The following is a 7851-nucleotide window of genomic DNA, read 5'->3' on the forward strand; positions in this document are numbered from 1 at the left end:
ATTTGCGGTACGCCACACCCCTCCCGATCAACAGGACCCCCGTTTCGACCGTAGGAGGTCCGTTTCCTCCGTTTTGCGGTACGCCACACCCCTCCCGATCAACAGGACCCCGTTCCGAATGTAGGAGGTCCGTTTCCTCCGTTATGCGGTACGCCAGGCCTCGTTTCCATTGCCTGTTCCGTCCAAGCCCTCCCGATGAACATGACCACGCATTCCATTCCGACCCAGCCGGTTGGCTCCCACGCGTTCCGTTGCCTCCCGATGAACACGACGCATTCCGTTGCCTCCCCATGAACACGACGACGGCGTTGTTCCTCCGTTCTGACCCAGCCATGTCAACGAGCCCTCGCCGTACGTATGCGCGAGTAGGCGTTCGAGACCCCGCCCGTATGTACACATATGTGGCCGTATTTTCTTTCTTGCACCCTGGCCACGGTACGTACGTGTACATGCTACGTGCGCGCCTCTACTACGACACGTGCATGCCTCTACATCCACCAGTATATATGTACGTACACGCTCGCGACCAGAATGATAACGCTATGTACGCTTCGACCAGGTGGGTCCCGACTGTCAGGCACTTCCTTGCGTGCGAAGATGTAGCTGGTGGGTCCCCACAGTCAGGGGGGCGAATCGTTTTGTTTTTTTTGCCCGGGCGCACTTCCTTGCGTGCGAAGGTGTAGCTGGTGGGTCCCAGCAGTCAGGGGGAAATGTTTTTTTTCGTGAAATATGGTGGCCCGTCCGGTGGGTCCCCGCTGTCAGGTGGAGGAATAATTATTTTGCGCGTAATAAGGAGGCACTTCCTTGCTGCGGCCGTGGACCCAGCCGTCAGCGTCTCCACACACAGTACTCTTCCAATGGAAGTCGGTTGTTGACCACATTGACCACGCCGCGCCGAGAGCACCACAGCGGTGGACAACGGCGAGGCCTAGGAAGGGGACGACACGGAGGCAGGGAAGACTCGGCAGTTGTTTCCCACTCGAAGGGGAGTACGACTGTATGAGGGTTTACTGGTTCGTCTGCCGTCGTTGGAGAATAACAGTAGGTGTGGGTGAGTAGAGGGATGGCTAGGCCAGTGATGGGAGTATGATGGGGCGATGAGGCCTGCGCGGCGCACAGCCGGTCGCGGGGAGGAGGGAGGAGGCAGTCCCGCCGGTGCTTGTTTGAGCGGCTGGAACAGGAAGAGCAGAGATTTAAGAAGCACGACGGCCGTTGGATGGACATCCAACAGTCAGTGCTTGTGCGTCAACCTTTTTTTAGGAAAGCCTCAAATATGTGGAAAACAACATACATCCCATCTGCCACTATTTCTAATAATTTATAGCCCATTTGCTAATTCTTAAGGTTTTTTTGGAGCCCATATTCTTTTTGTTAGCATTACGGCCCATATTGTGGCCACGGTTAAAAAAATTATACGAAAATTTGCATATTTCGGTGCAGTCCGAACTGTTTTTAATTCCGAAATTTTGACTCACATTCAAACTGATTTTAAAAATAAATGTATATCAATATAAAGTCCAACAGATTCTCCACGCATAAAAATTAATGTAATTTAAAATCTTGAAATGAAAAAAAGATATTTGAAACTAATTGCTGGTTTGATATGTTTTTAAAAATGTACAACCCATTTCTCATTACTAATGGGCCATTTTCTCGGCTAGCCGAATGAAAGCTCTCCTTGTCTTGAAAGATTTGCAGCCCAACAGGCCTGACAAAGCGACTTACTTGGCAAATCACAAAAAAAACTGGGTTGTGGTCGTGGACCCAGCTGTCAGCCTCTCCACGTACAATACTCTTTCGATGGAAGTCGTTCCTTGACCACGTTGACCACGCCGCGCGGAGAGCACCACGGCGGTGGACGACGGTGAGGCCTAGGAAGGGGACGACGCGGAGTCGGGGAAGACACGGCAGTGGAAGCCCGCGCGGAGAGGAGTACGAGGGTTCACTGGTTCAGCTGCGGTGTGAGGCTGCCATTGCCGCAGGGCCTGGCCAGTGGTGGGAATAGTAGGGAGCGGTGACGCCTCCGCGGTAGCACAGCCAGCCACGGGAGGCAGGAGAAGGTGGCACGACCGGCGCTGCTTTGGGCGGCTGGAGCAAGAAGACCAGAGGTTGAAGAAGCACTATGGCCGTTGGATGGACATCATACGGTCACTGGAGTATTGACTAAGTTTACAAAGCCCTCCGTCCCCGTCAACTTAGTGGGCCCACAAGTCAGCCCAACAATATGGTGGGTCCCAGCTAGCAGGGGAGTATTCATTTTTTTGGGCGTAATAAGGAGGAACTTCCTTGCGTGCAAAGATATAGCTGGTGGGTCCGACCTGTTAGCGGGGGGAACGTTTTTTTCACGAAATACAGAGGCCCTTCCTGTGGGTCCTAGCTGTCAGGTGGAGGAATCATTATTTTGCGCGTAATAAGGAGGCATTTCCTTGTGTGCGGCCGTGGACCCAGCTGTCAGCCTCTCCATGTACAGTCCACTTCCGACGGATGTCGTTCATTGATCACGTTGACTGATACGTCTCCAACGTATCTATAATTTTTGATTGCTCTATGCTATATTATCTACTGTTTTGGACAATATTGGGCTTTATTATCCACTTTTATATTATTTTTGAGACAAACCTATTAACCGGAGGCCCAGCCCAGAATTGCTGTTTTTTTGCCTATTTTAGTGTTTCGAAGAAAAGGAATAACAAACAGAGTACAATTGACCTGAAACTCCATGGAACTTATTTTTGGACCAGAAGAAGCCCACGGAGTACCAGAGTTACACCAGGGGAGTCCCGGGCTGACCACGACGGTGGGGGCGCGCCCACCCCCCCTAGGGCACACCCCGTGCCTCGTGGACAGCCCGGAGGTCCACCGACGTACTTCTTCCGTCTATATATATCCATATACCCTAAAAACTTTGGGGAGCAGAATAGATCGGGAGTTCCGCCGCCACAAACCTCCAGAGCCTCCGAAAACCAATCTAGACCCGTTCCGGCACCCTGCCGGAGGGGGGAACCCTCACCGGTGGCCATCTTCATCATCCCGGCGCTCTCCATGATGAGGAGGGAGTAGTTCACTCTCGGGGCTGAGGGTATGTACCAGTAGCTATGTGTTTGATCTCTCTCTCTCTCTCGTGTTCTTGATTTGGCACGATCTTGATGTATTGCGAGCTTTGCTATTATAGTTGGATCTTATGTTTCTTCTCCCCCTCTACTCTCTTGTAATGGATTGAGTTCCCCCTTTGAAGTTATCTTATCGGATTGAGTCTTTAAAGATTTGAGAACACTTGATGTATGTCTTGCCGTGCGTATCTGTGGTGACAATGGGATATCACATGATTCACTTGATGTATATTTCAGTGATCAACTTGCGGGTTTCGCCCATGAACCTATGCATAGGGGTTGGCACACGTTTTCGTCGTGATTCTCCGGTAGAAACTTTGGGGCACTCTTTGAAGTTCTATGTGTTGGTTTGAATAGATGAATTGAGATTGTGTGATGCATATCGTATAATCATGCCCATGGATACTTGAGGTGACATTGGAGTATCTAGGTGACATTAGGGTTTTGGTTGATTTGTATCTTAAGGTGTTATTCTAGTATGAACTCTAGGGCTGTTTGTGACACTTATAGGAATAGCCCAACGGATTGATTGGAAAGAATAACTTTGAGGTGGTTTCGTACCCTACCATAATCTCTTCGTTTGTTCTCCGCTATTAGTTACTTTGGAGTGACTCTTTGTTGCATGTTGAGGGATAGTTATATGATCCAATTATGTTATTATTGTTGAGAGAACTTGCACTAGTGAAAGTATGAACCCTAGGCCTTGTTTCCTAGCATTGCAGTACCGTTTACGCTCACTTTTATTATTAGTTAGCTTGGTGTTTTTATGTTTTCAGATTATAAAAATCCATATCTACCATCCATATTGCACTTGTATCACCGTCTCTTCGCCGAACTAGTGCACCTATACAATTTACCATTGTATTGGGTGTGTTGGGGACACAAGAGACTCTTTGCTATTTGGTTGCAGGGTTGTTTGAGAGATACCATCTTCATCCTATGCCTCCCACGGATTGATAAACCTTAGGTCGTCCACTTGAGGGAAATTTGCTATTGTCCCACAAACCTCTGCACTTGGAGGCCCAACAACGTCTACAAGGAGAAGGTTGCCTAGTAGACATCAAGCAGTTTCTGGCGCTGTTGCCGGGGAGGTGAGTGCTTGAAGGTATATCTTTAGATCTTGCAATCAAATCTTTTTTTTTCTTGTTTTAGCACTAGTTTAGTTTATAAAAGAAAACTACAAAAAAATGGAATTGAGTTTGTCTCATACACTTCATCTTTTTAATATCTTTCGTGAGTATGATGGAAAGGATAATTGTGATCAATTGCTAGAGGAAGAATGCATTAAAATGTTTGGCACTAAATCTTTGAATGATGAGCATGATTGCAATGTTGTTAGTATGAACTCCTTAAATATCCATAGTACTAATGATGATTGCACTAGTTATGATGAAAATGTCTCCTATAAACATGTCAATTTTTGTGGAGTGCATTGGGTTTGCAAGTATACACCAAATAGGGAAGATAGATATTGCAAGAGGCATAAGTACTTAGAACTAAATTGTTGTAAGAAAGTCTTGATGATTGCGCTGAAAGATTCAATATTTTTTGCGCCCCTTATGAACTTTGCAATGAACATGGTCATTTAAAGCTCCAATGCTATTTGTTTCATGATCAAGTCGTGTCCAAATATTGTGATAATTTGATTACCCTTGAGCATCATAAAGAGCTTAGCCTTCTTTTGGGGTATGAAGAAATGAAACGTATAACTGAGGGTATTCCAAAATTTAATCTTGATAGATTTCTTGATTTTGATCTAGAGAAGATTTATATGTATTGTGCGGTGATTTGCATTGAAAATCCTTATATTGCCAATTACATAAAGAAAAGAAAACAAATAGAGGATGATGAGAATACTAATGAAAGGGAAGAGACTTCCCAATATCCTTCTATTATTTCTTATGATGAATCAGGTAACGAGGAGGAGCCTTCTATCCAACCAATCTCATTAATAAGGAGCTCCAAAAGGAGGATTGAACCCACACATGATGTGGTGAAGAAGAAGAAAAGAAAAAGGAGGAGAGGTAAAAAGGTATCTCTCCCAAACAATGTTGCTCCTACTGTTGTTGTGCCTCATGAAAATGAATCAAAAATAATTGTGGAAGATGATGCACTTGATTATGATCTCCTCATGCCTATTGCTTGTTGTGATGATTATGATTGGAAGATATTCTTATGATCTTGAAAAAAAATTGGCACTTGCTTGGAAGAATATGATAATTGCTATACTATTGGTGCTGTCCATACTATTAATGATGAGAGTGATTATGCTTCTGATATGAAAAGGCCCAAGCTTGGGGAAGCTATGTTTGATGAGGATGGCATATTTGAGAATATATTTGCTGCAATTAATGTTTGTCCCAAGCTTGGGGATGCTACGTTTAATGAAGATGCTATTTTTAACCTCCCAAGTTTTGATATGCAAAGTTGTTATGATGATAGCATGCTTTCTACCTATGATGAAAATATTTATGAAAGTGGATTTGGTCATGACTTTATTTAGTGATGAGTCCACTATCTTGGAAGAGGTTTCAATCGATTATGATGAGAACAAAGTTGCTACTTATGATGATTATTGTGATGGAACTTATGCTATAAGAAGTAGTGATGATTATATTTATAAAACTTGTCATGATTATGATTACCCTTTTTCTGAACATTACTGTTTTAATGTGGAAACAATTTATAGTATTCAAGTCTCTTATGATACTCCCACTATTCCGAATGAGAAGAATTTTGCTTATGTGAAGAATAGTAAATTTTCTATGCTAGTAGGTCATGAAAAGAATGCTTTACGTGCTGGTTATATTGTTGAATTCATTCATGATGCTACTAAAAGTTATTATGAGGGTGGAACATATGCTTGGAGGAATTGCAATAATATCAAGTTTCCCCTCTATGTGCTTAAAGTTTTGAAGTTATGCTTGTTTTGCTTTCTTATGCAAGTTGATTATTGTACCCATAAGTTGTTTTCTCACAAAATCCCTATGCATAGGAAGTGGGTTAGACTTAAATGTGCTAGTCATATGCTTCATGATGCTCCCGTTATGTTTCAATTCTTATCTTTTATGTGAGCATCATTGTCATCATCATGCCTAGCTAAAAAGGCATTAAAGAAAAGCGCTTGTTGGGAGACAACCCAATATTTACCCTTACTGTTTTTGTGTGTTCACATGATTATGCTACTGTAGTAATCATGTTTTATAGCTTTTGTTTCAATAAAGTGCCAAGTAAGACCTTTAGGATAACCTACGGTGATAGTTATTTGATCTTGCTGCAGGAAACAAAAACTTTGCACGCACGAGATTAGTTTTCATAAATCACAGAAACGTGTTTTTCAGTTGATTCTTTTTGAAGTAGATCAATAAACAAATTATCTAGGACTTCCTAATTTTGTAGAGTTTTTTATGTTCCAGAAGTACATGTTTGATACAGATTACTACAGACTATTTTGTTTTTGACAGATTCTGTTTTCTATGTGTTGTTTGCTTATTTTGATGAATCTATGGGTAGTACCGGAAGGTATGAACCATAGAGAAGTTGGAATACAGTAGGTATTACACCAATATGAATTTAGAATGAGTTCACAACAGTACCTAAGTGGTGATTTGTTTTCTTATACTAACGGAGCTTACGAGTTTTCTGTTAAGTTTTGCGTTGTGAAGTTTTCAAGTTTTGGGTAAAGATTCGATGGACTATGGAATAAGGAGTGGCAAGAGTCTAATCTTGGGGATGCCCATGGCACCCCAAGGCAATATTCAAGGACAACCAAGAGCCTAAGCTTAGGGATGCCCCGGAAGGCATCCCCTCTTTCGTCTTCGTTCATCGGTAACTTTACTTGGAGCTATATTTTTAGTCACCACATGATATGTGTTTTGCTTGGAGCGTCTTTTTATTTTCTTTAGCTTTGCTTGCTGTTATTTAGATTAATGTTTTGCATCTTTCTTTTCAATAAAAATGTCGAGGATATCCTTTACCATGCTTATTTTGCAAATATACATGTTGCTGTTTCAAAACAGAAAGTTTACCGGTGTTGCAAAAATTCCCTAGAAAAGTCAGAATATCATAAAATGTTGAAACTTTTTGCATATTGAGCTCTGATAAATTTACAACAGTGGGAAGTTTCGTTCATAATTTTTGGAGCTAGGAAAGTATTGATACTATTGCATTCTTTACAGACTGTACTGCTTTGGCAGATTGCTGTTATGTTTGCATTGTTTGCATATGTTTGATTGTTTAATGATTCTATTTGAGGATAGGAGTATTAAATATACAGAGACATTTAGTATGCAATGTTGAATAATAATTTTTGTGATTTGCTACAGTAGAGAATGATAAGGTTTTTGCGTTGGTTTATACTAACTTATCTCACGAGTTCTTGTTGAGTTTGGTGTGGATGAAGCTTTCGAGATTTAGGAAACCGTGATATGAAAGGAATTAAGGAGGCACAAAAGCTCAAGCTTGGGGATGCCCAAGGCAGCCCAAGATAATATTTCAAGAAGTCTCAAGCATCTAAGCTTGGGGATGCCCCGGTAGGCATCTCACCTTTCTTCTTCAACAATTATCGGTTAGTATCGGTTGAACCTAAAGTTTTTGCTTTTTCACATGACGAGTGCTATCCTTGCAATGTCATTTTATTTTTCTTTGCTTGCTGTTTGAATAAAATACCAAGATCTTAAATTCTTAAATTTTAGAGAGTCTTCACATAGTTACATAATTATTCGACTACTCATTGATCTTC

The sequence above is a fragment of the Triticum dicoccoides genome, chromosome 5B (genome assembly GCF_002162155.2).
Source record: "Triticum dicoccoides isolate Atlit2015 ecotype Zavitan chromosome 5B, WEW_v2.0, whole genome shotgun sequence".
Taxonomy (NCBI): Eukaryota; Viridiplantae; Streptophyta; class Magnoliopsida; order Poales; family Poaceae; genus Triticum; species Triticum dicoccoides.